Here is a 15,877-nt window from a genome sequence, read left to right as displayed (position 1 = left end):
TGCCTGCTTCACTGTCTCATCAATCTCTTCTGAGTCTAATATAGGCTCTTCTGTGTGTTCTGTCCTCAGTTACTAATCAGTAGTATGTATCTGTTCTTGCTTGCCTGCTTTTTAGCTCTTCTCTCTCAAAAGTCTCGGGGGATGAAGATATCTGTTTGACTTTGTCGAGCAGCAGCAATAGAGAGAGGTATATCCTATTTCCACACAAACAGGCTGATATCAATGTCATTCAGCATGACATTCACACATCAACCTTAACACAGAAAAACAGTGTCAGTTCCTATTGGTGGAACAATAAATTACACGTGCAAGAACATAACTGTAATATACTGCCTGCACATGTTGTTACATGATTACTTGGCTTGCCTCATTATTGATCTTATCTGTGTGAGTTCTTGCTGTGGCTGCAGAGACAAAATGACTAAATGCTAAATTCTAAAATAGAAAGGGAATCAAAAGGCTAAAATCGGCTGGAATACAAGAAAAACCTCACAGACTGGTCCTACCTGTTTACTTTCATCTTTTTCAGTCTGAGCAGCACCGCACTACAACTAACCGCACCTGGCAGACAAAAGTGTGAACGTACGCTTGTCTAAACTTACAAGGCAAAACATTTGTTTGACACAAAGAGAAGTAGTCACACCAATGAAAAGGTGACTGTGCGAAAGTTACACACATGGAACAGGTTTGAAGGCTTGAGCTGCAAAAAGTAAAAGTGGTCATTTGACAAAGCACACAGGCTTTTCACATTTTTACAAATGGTTAGATTTACATCTCCTAAATCTTTTGTGAATTTTTTGTCAAGTTTTATTGCGTTTTATACCTTCATGTGGCATAATTACAAAGCAGACATAATAGTTAAAATCTTCCATACAAAACATCCACTGCATTTGTATCATGACCTGAATGTGAAAAGTAAAGTTATGATGGAATTAACAATTAACATTAACATTCTAACAACAAATGAGTGTTATATGCGTGATAGTGGACAAATATAGTCTACTATACTGTATTCGAAATGAATTTGGAACACTGGGCAGAGCTCTGCTTTACACAGTAAATCATATTTACAAGGTTTGTGTGTGATAGCACCAAATAAGTTATTCTTTAATTAACACACTGCTGGAAAATGGATGGATGAATGGATGGATACACTGCCTCCTTTTGGCTATTAGATAATGTAATAACAGTGAGTATAAAACTAATAGTAAAAGAGGACTTTGATTTTATTATCTGCATTTAGAAAGTGGAGATTATCTTGTTCACTCACTGGGAAACAATAAAAAATAAATCAGTCTGCAACAGGTGAAAATCATGATGTCTGTTTTCAAGCATTGTGCCAACCCGTCCTGGCATGCAGAAAAACCCTATGCTGCCACCAAGAGGGGAATATGTGTTATCAAAGAACAGTTCGGAGAGTACAGATTTGAACCAAACCCCAGAGATTTGCTAATCCAGACCCTCTTTTGTCTTTCCCAAGAGGAGAGTGGCCTGGAAACTTGTATGTTCACGTGCAAAACAGAGGGAAAAAGGTTATTAAAATGATTTACTGTTAGGATTTACAACAAACAGTATGCACTGGGCTAGGTAAAACATAACATTTTAAACACCTAACCATTTATATTTTTTCTGCCTTAAACACTGGCTCTTTCTATCATAAATGTCATCATTATGATCTCCACCAGAATACAGATCCACTGCATTTTAACAACACTCCCTGATGACTTCACCTCTTGAACTAAGACATAGCTGCTATGAGAAGGTATCCACAGAGAGCAATTATAAGGCTTTCCCTGGTTTCCTGTCTTTTTATCAATTGTACTCCAGACATGATAAAGCCCATGCTGGTCCCTCTGTTGTTGTGTGCTGGCAGCATCTGTTAAATTATCGTCTCCCTGGGACCAGTGGACCACGCCGCTTGGGAAAACTCCCTTGAATGAGCACTTGACATGAGATGCATTCACGATGTGGTTTGAGACTCCAAAGCAGTCTGCAAAGATTAGGGACTTTAGGTGAGATTGGACAACAGACAGTGAAAAAAACACGAACATTTAAAGTTGACTCACCTTGTACCTTAACAAGAGTATTGTTACTGGCTACTCCCCGATTGGAGTGTAGTTTGCAGAGGTATTTCCCCTCATTGACTGGCATGACGTTGGTGAGACTCAGAGTGAGTCTTACGTGGGTGGTTTCATTTGTGAATTCACAAGGAAACCTGGAATCTATCCCGCCACGTTCATACTTACACATTGTTTCAGTTCCAACCTGCCAACTAAATTCTATTATTTCTAGATCCATCGGGCTTGATGCGCTTGTGTCGCATGTCAGTGTCACATTTTCACCACACCGCGTTGTCACCGGGGACACGGTCAGTAGGCCTATGTTTTGACTAACTGATCAGAGAGAGAGAGAGAAAAAGAGGCAAACAATTAAGTAAGGAAGCATTACACTGAAGAAAAAAATTAATTTTCATGTTTCATGTTTGTAAATGGGTAGCTGAGGCCTATGACTTGTGACAAAATACTAACAACAATGCTACACCTTATGGCTAAAGTACTGATTTTACACCAGAATTAACATTTATGTGCCTTTTTTTTTTAAATTACATCATTATATAGAGACCTCTGACTCATCATTGCCAACAGACACACCTGTCTGTCCGTTGTGTTTTGTTTCTGGTGTGTCACACTTGACCTTGTAAAGATTTCATTAAAAGAACAAAAAAATCAGCATGGCGGCGAATGACAAGATGAAGACAGATGAAATTTGTGGCTGAGCGTAGGCTACATAAAATCTTTTTCTGTGGAAAATGGCTAAACATAAGCATGTTCTCTTACTGCTGAGTGGATTAAACCCAGTTAATACCACCAGAGTCAGACCAGTCCCACTGAAATATTTCAAATTAGCACAACCTCGTCACACTGCATTACGTTGTGAAATTTTTTTCATGGCGCACCATAAAGCCTCTGTCTTTGCCAGCATTATGAGATGTCCCACCCTGGGGGGTGGTCCCGAACACACATAGTTTCTACATTAGGTTTGATGTGAATGTATGCTTCTGCATTAGATCAATGCAAACTCTGTACACACTCTGTGATGCAGATCGCATTTATTGCAGTGTCTGGTTTGTATGTGTCAATAACAATTAGATTGCCAAAAAAATAAGGTGGGGGTGGTGTTCCATGGTTTTTAGTTTCTTTGTGTATTTCAAACACAGACATCTGAAAAAATACACCACATACAAGTCAAGTTCCAAGTTGTGCTTCTGTGTGAGCACATTGTGGGCTACAGATTTAAATGAGAGTCTTTCATCAAGTTTAACGTTGTTCTACATCAGGTGTTAGCATATGTCCATAGACAAAAGTGAAACAAAAAGGCATTTATTTATAGGCATTTATACTTTTTCAACAAATACTATACTATAATATCAAATCCTCTGATAAGCACTGAGTTTTATAGGCGGTATCATGTATATTTTGTTATCTGAACAGAGAAAAACGTGCAGTGTTACCCTCAACCTGGTAAAATGAACCTAACCAGTTGCTGGCAGTGGTAGGGTTAGGGTTCAAATAAAAGGGTTCAAATCAATCATTGTGCTCTGGTAGAAAATCGTACTGAAGCATGACAGACTAAACGCTGTGCTGTCATTGTGCGGGGAAGTTGATTGTCATAGATCAAGGGTGGTAAACTACATTTCAGTTCAAGGTTAAGATCATAGGTTTATTTTGAGTCCTAATCTAGATTTACTTATCATTGTGGCCTTTTCTTGTGGGCTGGTCTTTGCTTGCCAGAAAACGATTAACTTCATCAGAGTCAGTGTTTTACCACAATTAGAACTCCAGCAGAATATAAATATACTGAATCCTTGCTACTTTATTGTCTCAGTGACTGTCAAAAAGGCAAAAGTATTGTGGAAATGTCAGGCCATCACTTAACAGCAATATTTGACTCAATTCTACATCAGATATTAATGCGTTTCAGCTTGACATTTTTTTGCTATCACCATTCGTTTTTTCTTTCAGTCACACAGAAGCATCCCACAACCACCACTTAAAAAGGAGCCCATATTCTTTGTAAACTCCATTGCATTATATGCTTTGAGCATTATTTTCATGTGGAAAGAACTGCTCTCCAAAAAGTACCTTTTCATGCAGTTTTCATGCTCAAAAAAGAGACTTACCAGCTTTGCTGACAATTAAGGTGAACCAGAAAACGGACACTAGGGTAAAACAACAATGTGTCCTTGGAGCACAGGAGAATCCCATTGAACTGATCTGTGGTAAAATCAGTGTTTCTCATATTAGATTAACCAGAACAGCAATAACAACAACAACAACAACAAAAAAACAGATATATGTTGCATAAAAAGCTAAATAAGTTTTCTCTGTACCTACCATACTGTTCTCCTGAAAACACACTCAGGAAAAATAGGTCTTTCTGCTGTGTTTAAGTCTGCTGGAGCTCAAGAGGAGACGTTGAATGAGTTTTCAGTAGCTCATGTGCTGCATTCTAAAGGAAACTTCAAGTCTGGGCAGTGTGGTGTCAGGTTCACAACTGAACCTGAGCGGACTTGCCCTGGAATGGATGAGTGTTGAAATCACTCCTGCAGAATGAAGACTTGATTGCATGGCTTCTACATTAAAAGAAAATAATCAAAGGAAAGTAATCTTGACACCCTCCTTTTTTTGGCAAGTAGGTCTTGCTTTTTTTGGACTATAAAAATGCAATTTTTTCTCAAGGTTACTTATCAGCAAAACATATTTTCCCCCAAAGATGTCATGACTTATGTTAGCATATGTATATATGAAGCCCCTTTTTCACAAATTTTGTGTGTGTAAGCTTGTAAGTGTTTTGCTCCCTTATACACGTTAAGTTTCAATTCTGGCAACAAATGCATGTGTTCAGGATAATGTTATTTGTCAACAAGCACCTAATAAAAATTCAATCAATCAATTACCCCACTCATAATTTCTCCTTAATTTTTGAGTTGAACTGGTTTTCTTCAAATAGTTGTTATTGAAGTGTTCTAAAGTTATCATCAGACTTGTTGTGCTTCTTTTTAATTACTCACTTATAATTAGAGCCTCGAAGAATCTTACTCAAATGTTTAAAACAATAATAATTCACTTCTGGCTGCACTTAACAGCAGCAAATATGTTTGCCAGCTATTTGAAAAACAAATAAAAACAACAAAATTTAAGCCCTCAATGAACTGAATTAAATTCTGTTTTATTATATTCAAAATGAGGTTAATAGTGTCACAGTGTGAATGAAAAAAAATAACCAAATAATATTCAGTTTTTAGAAAACATGAGATCCTAGAACACACACAGCAGTCATTATTGAAACCCCGGGGTTATACTGACAAAATATTTAAACCTTCATTAATAGATACAAATGTTCCAATTCTATAAGATTCATCCAAATATAAACTTTGAAAGACCTTCAGAATCCCAGGGAACTACTACTTCAAAAGATTAAAAGAAAGTCCGACTTTTTAGAGGCAAAGTGAACAGAAACGAGTTGTTGCATTTATTCAGTTGTAGATCCTTTAGCATCTTCAGTGCCCTCCATAATGTTTGTGACATAGTGTGCGTGTTACTTAAACATTCTTGCCTTTAATTTCAATGAGCGAGAAGTAGTTCCAGTTTGAGGACGCTACCTTTGAATTTCCCTGGCTCGTCGCCATTGTCGCTGTCTTGTTGTGTTTGGCAGTCAGAGTGTGCGCTGAGTCAGCGTGAGCAGATTACTCATTAATGAATAAAATGATTCCGTTAGTAACGCCGTCATACTCTAACGCCGTCATACTCTAACGCCGTCATACTCTAACGCCGTTATTTCCAACACTGACAAAGTCACATTTTTCTTTAAAGTTCCCCCTCTGCTCCTCAATATAAAATCCGAAATCAAACAATTCAGATGTGATTGAAGTGCACATTCTAGGATTCAACTTAAATTCATTTTCATACATTTCAGTTCCACCTTGTAGAAACATTTTTACATAGTCCCCCTCATTTCAGGGAAATGATCATTTTTTTAGATTAATAAAAGCAAAAAAACCATGAAATGCATGTATGAATTTCCACTTTATAGTGGGATAGTGTCAGAGGTGAATGTACTTCTAAGAATTTATAGTTTAAGAGCTTTATGTTCTAAGCATTCATGATATAAACGGGAGGCATGAATTAGCTGATTAATTTGCACAGTGTTTGTCTGTCTTGGATTTGCTTCATGGTAGACCTTTCTCCATGGGTTTACACAATAACAGTTACTTAGTCAGGGTTAAAAAAACACAACTATGATCAGGGCTTAAATCACCTTCTTCTTACAACAAAACCATCACCCTCATGATGCCATTGAGCTGGCTGCCATGGTAACGTGTAAACACAGAGCTGAAATACGTTATGATGTTCTCATATTCCTTGAACGTAATTATACATCATGTCTGCCTGCATCAACACGTAATCCATGGGCACGTTTTGGATGTCTTTTCCTATCAGTCTGTGTGGAGCGTCCAATAAAACCGTGCAATCCTTTTTGTGGAGTTAATTTCTGCTGAGCTGCAACAACCTGAACTGGCAAGTGGCGGCAAAGCCAAAAATTGAGCAATGTTGGGTGTAATTATACACAGCAGAACAACAACAACGCAAAGCTGATTTTTAAGATCTTGCTGTGTGTGTTGTGTGTGTGAGCGTGTCCCGCTGACAGCAAATCCATTTTCTAACGTATGATTTGTCTCTCTGTGTAAATCAAAGCAATAATTGCACTGTGTTGCTTGGTGATGATCTGGTGATGTTCATTGCATTATACTGCCTGGTTACACAGATCAAATCAGGGACAAAGCTGTATTCAGATAGAATATCAGTGTGAACGTTGCAGAAAAAGATACCCATCCATCACTACTTCATCTCACTGTACATGAGATGGGAAGATACGTTATCTGCATTCAGTAGCTAGAAACATTACACAAGTATTCGTTTACAAAGAACTATAAAAATTTGTAGAAAACAACCATCAGATAGCAAATCACATAAACAGAGAAATTCCAACCATATCAGTTCCCAGAAACGTAATGTAAACCCAATTCCTCACAAGCGTACATAGTAATCCTAATCTTCCTTAACTACACATAGAAATATATGTATATATTTCATAGATGTGTAGTATTTTTGTGTAATCTGACAGTTTAAGGTACTGCAGTGATAGGCGTCAGAGTTTAAAGGCAGCAAACCTCTCACATGTACTGAACATGTTGTCTTGCTTTTGTCAGGGTCCTGAAAGTTTGGCAAGAGCAGACGGTTAAACTGGCAACAGGTTGTGGCAGGCAAGCATGGGAAGAAAAAGTTGGCAGGAATAATATTGCCAAACAACACGTAGATTAAAAAAGGGCACCTGGTTGATGGGAAAGGAATGGGAGACAGGCAGGAAAAGCTGCAACAGCACAAGAAGAGGAACAAAGGCGAATAACTGAAAACCCGCATCATTTTGCCGCTGCTCAGTGTAGGGTTATCGCCAAGTGTGGAGGAGACATGCAAGGGTGGCAAATGCAAAACAATGCTGTTGAGGTGAGCTTCCTATCCAGCATGAGTTATGTTTGATCTGCCAAAAATGAAATCAGTACGAAAGAAGTGAATGCGGTTTTCTGTCCGTCTGCTTTCGCCTGCAGAATGAAAGACAAAAAAATCTGTTTTTGATCTAAATGATTTGCTTTTCCACCACATGAAGAAGCAACACGAGACCCAACTGAAATCATTGTGAAGTGATTTGCAGTGTAAACGGTGCAAACCTGAAACGGACTTGTTCAGCCTTCTTTGTGGTCTTAAGCCTACATTCTTGAAATGATTTCATTGTTAAATTGTGTGAATCTTCATTAAACACTGATCGCAGGTTGGCATTTCCTTCTTTGTGTGTTCTTCCGAGTGTTCTCAGCTCGTGAGAAGTCTGGACTGCAGGCAGGTCAGTTCAGCACCTGGACTCTTCTACAGTGAAGGTCCATATGGCCAAAGAAAACTGCTAAACTTTTATACGGCTTATGTGTTATGGCTCGAACTCATGATTTGCTGCTAAGAAAATCATGTTCACATTTCCTTAAATCAAACTGCACGAGTAAGTCTTATGTTTTATTTAATTTTTATTCTTCACTACCGTCAGTAGATGTAGATACAGTCGAATTTTTACGTGCATCTTCCCTACTTCAAAGACATGAATCCATTTACCCAGAAATTTCAAACTGGATTCCTCTCTTTTTCCTTTCATGTCCTTCTATTTTCACAAATTTAGTCATTTAGTTGACATCAGAGTTAGCTGATTTAATTTGTACATTGTTGGTTAGTCACTAAGTCATTTACTGTAGGTGAAAACCTACAGCAGAAAAAAAGCTGTTTACAAATACAGTAAAAATGTGGAAATACATTGATGTACTGCAATCAATCAAAGGTTTTTTTAAATGATTGATTCCAATCACCATGTTTCTATTTCTTTATGATCATGAAAAAATGAAAAACATTTAACAAGCTGCCACAAATAAGCGTTAAAAGTTTCTCAAACTACACATTCAACTCGAGTGTGAGCTAGTGCTAATAGTAATAGTAATCTGAACCCCATGTATCAGATAATAGAGGCTGCATCTTCTGATTTTTGGAGAGATTTCAGTGCAGCACAGTTTTCTCACAGGTTGCATGACTGTTGACTCACAACATTTCCCCACCAGCATTGTGACTGCAGGTCACAACTCGTTAGTCTGTGAACAAGTGCTCTTGTCAGCGCTTTAATAGCTCTTAGCAGATTGTAAACTGATTCCATCTGGTTTGCTAATCAGATTTTCTGTTTAGCGCTGTTGCTTTCCATTGCTTGTTGATTTCCTCATGCAGTGCCTTGTGTTGCTCAAGATTTTTTCATCCCACATCCCCGTCCTCTTGAACGCAAGTTTGATTGGACTCATTCAGTGAACCAATTATGAGAGTTCTCAGCTGTTAGATTCGTACTCCATCTGTGCAGGTGTTTGTTACTCAAATGTTACATTCTACGACATGCACAGCCATTTAGACCACAAGTGATGTGGATATTTTTGGACCAGCTTCAATGACCATTAATGCTCCTGCTGCGTTTTGAGCACCAGTGTTGGAACATTTGCTAGAAATTTATAAAAATGGGTTTTAGATTGGGCATGGCACTGCAAAATCTCTCTAAAGCATCTTTTTGTAAATTACCACACATCTGTTTAAAAACCCCTCTCTGTGGATGAATTCACTTTGTAATTGTATTGAATTAACATAAATTAATATCTTTAGAATGTCAGTTACTGAAGGCAGTCAGTGTTGAATAAACATGGCTGTGTTGAACTGCCAGTTAAGGGAAAAGCCTTAAATGGCAAAGTCAAAGCGCGGCTGTAAGAGCCAACCGCTTGTGAAATAGTTCTTTATCGGCTTCAGTGTCAAATTTCCCCTCTGACGAAGGCCATGGGAGTGTGGGTGGGGCTAGATGAGCACATTCATTGTTCCCAGTTCACTGAATGAGGAAACAAAGGTGAAGTCATGTGAGATTGTTTTGGAGAGAACTTTTGTGCAAAAACTTGCAAAACTTGCACAATTTTGAGGAACGCAGATGAGTTTCTAGAGGATTAATAATTGCTGGAGTGGGGTTTCCATGCAAGAAATCCCATATTTGATATAATCATTACATTATTAATTTTTCAGCTGGGGTACTTCTTATGGGCAGGACTGGGGGTTGATTAATGAAAAAACTGCAATAGCCAAGTGTTGCTATTGAGAGTGCATAAGAAGAAATAAACAAAGGATCTAATTGCTTTTGAAAAAGATGGCTAAAAATAATGTTTATTAGTTTTCTCAAAACACTGAAAGTGCTCATAACAAATTTACTGGAGAAGGAAATTCAAGAACATGGTGGTGATGCAGATGAAGAGGAAGCATTGAGCTCATCCATTTAAGGGCTGTAGGATTTATTTTAAACAAAAAAAGATAAGAAACCACATGTCAGTCAGGTAGTATGATGTGTAGCCATATCACTACAATGATGTAAAAGTGCATCCGATAGAAATTGTTTGCATTTGTCATTTCTGAGAAGTCAAACGAGAGTCAGACAAATGAAACACAATAAGAAAACACCTCGGTCATGTAGAGAAGGAAGTATTGTCCTACATTCATCACTGTTTCAAATCCATTGAGGAAGAAGTTCCAGATAAGCTGCTGATGTTCCAAATTCCTCATTGCAGTGACTGGTGGTCCTGTAATATGTATGAAATGGAAATGATGTTTTCACGGAGAATGACTTTCTTACAATCAGAGACACTCTTGAATTAATACACACGCTTCCCCATTCATGAGCTCCATTGTAAAGGTCTACTAATTTTCAACGTGGCCTCATCTAGTTATTGTAATTTAACAGAGGTGGCTGAAAGCTGTAGCCATGCATAGTGGTCCTGCATATAAATGGGCACCCTTTGCTCTTCTTCTTCTTCTTTTGTTTTGTTTATTTATTTTTTGGCTCTGCATGGTTATTTAATCTGAAGTTACGAGGTTGACAATTTTTGTTCTCTTAATGGTGGGGACTTCATTTGCAAAATTGTTTGGATCGTGAAATAAAAAAGATAAACAAAAAACCCACAATGCGAACAATACATTTTGGCAACACATAAACAGAGCTAAATATTGCAGGTTTTGATGCTGCAGAGAACAAGGTGAGAGGGCAGTGGCTGTTTTAAATTAAAGAGATCTGAGTCGGTGCTGTGAATGAAGATTTACGACCACCAAACAAAATTTATTTCCTTTTCTTGACTTCCTGCCACTTTCTGTTGTTTGAGACAAACAGCATTTATTATACAAATAAATAACTTAGACGGCGCCCGTATTTATGGTTAAAGGTGGAAGAGGAAAACAAGTTTGTGCGGGTGCATACAATTTCATGATGATGATTGATCTTTTAAAAACGGGACTATCCATGCACAGGGTTTCATGAATCTGAAGAAAAATAATAGGTGCATATCTCTTGCTCTGTGAATACATTACATTCAGTTCAAGCTGGACAGGGAATCAGAATTTTAAATATCTGGCCACAGACAAACCAAGGACAGAATCACCTGACAGCACAAATGGTTGATCCAGATGAAAGAACATTTTTGGAGAACCTCCGACCAGCTTTGAAGAACAGTGAAAAAGCCTTGGTCCGGGGTTGCTATGCTACATCAAGGTCTGAGTTCATTGTTTCAACTATAATATCTTGCACCATATTGGAGAATGCTTGAAGATGATGTGGTAAAACTGTCCAAATCTGTAAGTTGAAGAGGATGCTTCAACAAGATAACGATCCTTATAGCACACATTCGCAAAGATGAATTTCATTGAAATGTTTAGAAGAAGATTTGAAGAGAACAGACCATGCAGGAAACTTAAAACATCTTACAACTCAAGGAAATTTTGAATGTTACAACTTTGGGGAACAATGTAAAAACCCTCCACAAAATAATTTCTGCTAAGGCTGGCTTCTGACGCCAAGGATGCACTTACTTTTTCTGCTGAGGGGGTATGTTGATGTTTTTGTTCCACGTATATTTTTTAAAATATAGTCTGTTTAGATGTGATAAGTGAGGGAAATTTCAAGTGGCAGTTTGTGCTGCATGTTAACGACCTCACGGAGCTGGTAAGTCTATATCATCATGAGAATTATACCTTTTGTGGTAGACATTTCCCAAGACAGAATGGTCACTGCGCTTCCATTAGAGCGCCTTGAAGACGTTTTCACACCTTTGTGTAGTCATCATATTTTGATGCCTGATGCTTTCGTCTTAAAATGGATATGTTTCACGGCTTCATGTGATGGATCAGCGCAAACATTCCAAATCGATGAAAGTGAAATTAAAAGGGGAAAAAAGCTCAGTTGAGTCCACCACCTGTGTGAAATTCAGCATCACCTACTCTCGTTTTTATTATACACCCGTTGTGAAAAGCCCCTAGATCTGCAACATCGAGTAAAGAGCATGTTGAAAACCAAAGAGCTCTCCAGACAGGTCAGAAACAAAGTTCTTCGGAAGTAAAAACATATCAAATACTTGATACAGGGGGTCAGGCACCAGGTAGTTCCTTGAGGATCCCATGTATAATCGTTAATACCGTTGTAGGAAAACTGAGAGAGTAAGGCAGCACGATAAACCTGCAAGAACAGAAGACCACTGAAATCATAGACCAGGAAAGAAGGGAATTGACAAGCGAGGTAACAAAGAGATCAAAGGTAACACCGAAGGAGCTGCAAATCTCCAAAGCAGAGATCAGAGAGCCGTCCACAGGACCACTTAAAGCCATAGCCTCCACAAAGTTGTGTTTAGTTGAAGATCGGCCAAATATGACTACTGTTAAGAGAAAAACAAGAAAGCCCTTTGGGGTTTCAACAAAGGCATCCACTACTGCTGAGTCTTATCTATGCTCAGGTTTTCTGTTGTTTTTTTTTTAAGAAAGAAAAATCATATTTCTTGTTAGTTTCACAACCACCAATAGTTTGTAACCATCAAAGTGGTTTTCATGTTCTGTTCACCAAATGATACAAAGCCCACAAAAATCCATTTTAATTCCAGAGAGTAGGGCAGCAAAATAAGAGACATGCCGGAGGGGCTGAATACATTTCCAAGGCGCCGTATTTATTTTTCATGTTACTTTCATTGAAGATCCACAAAGAATAAATAAATAAATTACACTTTAGTCAGCCTTATGGAGGATCTGTGTCCTGGTTTTCTTCCAAAGTTTTCTCCTTGCAGACAAACACAGTAAAAAACAGATGTACTACACATTAGACAAAAAAAAGTGATTTAATTTCTACTGTGGTTGCAGCTTCAGTGCTGTTGGTTTCACACCAATTATCACATGAAAGTGTGTGTGTGTTTTTTTTTACCTTAGATACAGGTGTGTGTTTTGTGGTTAATTACGGTGTTTTGCATAAGCAGTTTATATAAGAATCAAAACCAACCCGTAGGAGGTCGAGAAAAGCAGCAACGAAGTAGTCGCTCAAGAGAAAGAAAAAAAAGAAATGGAGACAGACGGAGAGATTAAGATACAGAGATATGGAGGCTGAGCGTCGGAAGTTGTGGAACGGCAAGTACTGTTGCCTGGAGAGGTCAGTGTGAGGCAGGGGAAGGAGAGGATGACCAGGAGTGACAGTAGAAATAAAGAAGAAATTGGAAAGAAAAAAATGGAGGTTTAAGAAAATCAATTGGGAGTGGAGGAAGGCAGGAGCAATAACAGAATAGAAGAAAAAAAAAAGCAGAGGGTATGAAAAAAGTTCCAAGAGGAAGCTGCTGGCGTCAGTGTGCTTAAATAAACTCTCAGCAAATCTCACAATGATTAATTTCTTAAAAAAAGATGTGGAGATGCATCCCAAATTCAGCTGCAATCAGGTTTTTAGTTTGTAACACCAGAAGCAAGTACATTTTCTCCAACATAGCAGGAACAAAGAAATTCAACCCAAAGTCAGCATTTCATATATATATCATCTTCTGATCTGGCATCAAATAAATGTTTCAAGTAAATTTATTCAAGATCCTCTCTTTTAACATTTCCCCTCCTCCTTCACGTCCAGTCCAAAAGCTTTAGACTCGCTTAGATTCTTTGATTGAGTTGCTGTCAGCCTTTGATTAAAACCCCACCCTGCAATCAAGCTATAGCAGAAAGTCTGATTATTACCCAGCTGAGAACAACACATTCTTCAACAAAAGGACGCAGTATTTCAAATTATTTCACATTTCAGTCCGAGTCAATTTTCTGCAGGCAGTACATCCCAATAACAGGACAGATCACATGCCTGGTAGGCTATGGGGAGAGGGTTTTTTATCATCTATGAATTTAAACAGTTTTATTTGCTCCAGTCATTCCTCGAAACAGACTCAGGGAATTATTCAAATGTTCTAAGCAAATTTAGATCAGCTTTGATTGATTTTGAAGGTTCCTCTTGGATAACTCGTGTTCTTTTATCCACAGCACAGATACTTGAACTCATTACTTTTAGAACTTGAAGTGGAAATCTTAACCCCCCTTAGAAAATTGCCTGTAGGATTAATTTCTCCTCTTAGTAATTCAAACAGTTCCTCTGTTTTCTCCTCATCTGCAAAGTTGCATCTGTGAGATTTAGATTTGAGCTGCAGCAAATTCAATGTTACAAAGTTCCAAAAGGCTCAAATAAGATTTGCTTCAAGTTGACACCTCACATAATAGAAAGTGATAAAAAATAGCAATATTAGATGAGGGTGAAACAATAATGAGCCGTTTTATATTGTGTAATCCTGCAACTGATAAATATACGTAAACCAGACTGGGTGAACCATTGTGGCCTTTTGTGCAACAAAGGTATTGCTTTAAAAAAAAGTTTACCTTCCACTTACACACACGTAGATAATCGGCTGCAGCATCAAACATAGCCAAGAGCAAACATAGCAAAAACAGTTGCCATGGGGATAGAGTATGCAGCTTTCTCTGTCCTTCGGCATAAAAACAGGTTTATAACCATGGATGACTTTTCCCTCCCTAATGTTTTTTCTTTCATCAATGACCCCCAAAAAGACAATAAACTGTAAAGGAAAAAAGCCTAAAGGATGCCTGAATTGGTTAAATTGTGGCAGTACTATTAATTAAATAGTCAAAAGTTTGATAAGCAATATTTTAGAACGCACAACTTTTTTTTTCAAACATAAGATGCTAATGGTGGTGCATGATATCTATCTATCTATCTATCTATCTATCTATCTATCTATCTATCTATCTATCTATCTATCTATCTATCTATCTATCTATCTATCTATCTATCTATCTATCTATCTATCTATCTATCTATCTATCTATCTATCTATCTATCTATCTATCTATCTATCTATCTATCTATCTATCTGGACAGACAGATAGATAGATAGATAGATAGATAGATAGATAGATAGATAGATAGATAGATAGATAGATAGATAGATAGATAGATAGATAGATAGATACAAAAAGAGAGCTCAGCTTGTTCAACCTCATCTTTCTGTATTATGTCTTCTGTCCGCTGGGTGTCGCTGCTGAGCTGCATTCAGTCTGCAGCCCGGAGCTGTCCGCTGTGCTGAAATTGTTCCCAACACCTAAAAGGTAAAACAGTGTTGAGCTTTCATATCCCTGATACCTTCAGAGCCCCTCAGTCAACAGAGAACAAATTCTGAAGCACATTGAAGTACTGAAGCACACTGATTGCCATCTTTTCCAGCATGTGGAGTGTTTTTCCAGACGGTATAACATTTACTTCCAGTGAAAGAGCGCTCATGTAGGGACTTCTACGCAGATGATTACATTTAGAGGAACTCTGTGGGGTACTTCATCCTAAATCACCCATAACCGTGGCAGAAACAGAACTTTGGTATGATTCTGTCAAATGTGTGGGAACATCTGAAGCCGTCTTATCATAGTTACATCACCGTGGGGGAAGTCAATACTGCATTTATGGTACAATAATACCCTCACAGATCTGCCACTGAGCGCTGGGATCAGATTTAATAAACCAATCAGGTGCGATTGGATTTTCAGGAGCCCAGTCAGTTTATGCCATGATAGATTATTCCCTCCATTTATCTTGTTTTATTAAACAACCGTTGCATGTTAGCCATCCCTACTATTCTTATGAATTAAAAGTGTTTCTTAAATAATAAAAGTTATGTTGGATTGGGAGGCTTTTTATGTTCTAATCGCAGCACTGGTCCTTCATCCATCTGAGTCCAGCTGAAAGTGAAGGAACCAACTTTGACACACCTAAATGAATCATTAGATGGCGCCATCAGTAAACGAGCCACAGCTCAGAGCTACTCTTATAATGAGAGTAGAGAGTCTGAGCGCCATCCACTCTGAGGATTCAATGA

At 38.1% G+C, this 15,877-nt stretch overlaps 1 long non-coding RNA gene across 1 annotated transcript; it reads right to left on the bottom strand.

The window, feature by feature from the left end:
- Positions 1 to 1,528: 1,528 nt before the first annotated feature.
- On the bottom strand, positions 1,529 to 4,501 carry LOC140272914 (uncharacterized). Its single transcript, XR_011907986.1, has 4 exons — positions 4,395 to 4,501; positions 4,181 to 4,274; positions 2,067 to 2,393; positions 1,529 to 1,990 (listed from the first exon to the last, which is right to left on the bottom strand). It is a non-coding gene; the product is annotated as an uncharacterized lncRNA (long non-coding RNA).
- Positions 4,502 to 15,877: the final 11,376 nt, after the last annotated feature.

Source organism: Leuresthes tenuis, unplaced genomic scaffold, assembly GCF_036924035.1.
Source record: "Leuresthes tenuis unplaced genomic scaffold, fLeuTen1.0.hap1 SCAF_17, whole genome shotgun sequence".
In the NCBI taxonomy this organism is placed as follows: Eukaryota; Metazoa; Chordata; class Actinopteri; order Atheriniformes; family Atherinopsidae; genus Leuresthes; species Leuresthes tenuis.
The sequence above is the reverse complement of the archived record's forward strand: the minus strand, read 5'-3'. Positions and strand labels throughout refer to the sequence as shown.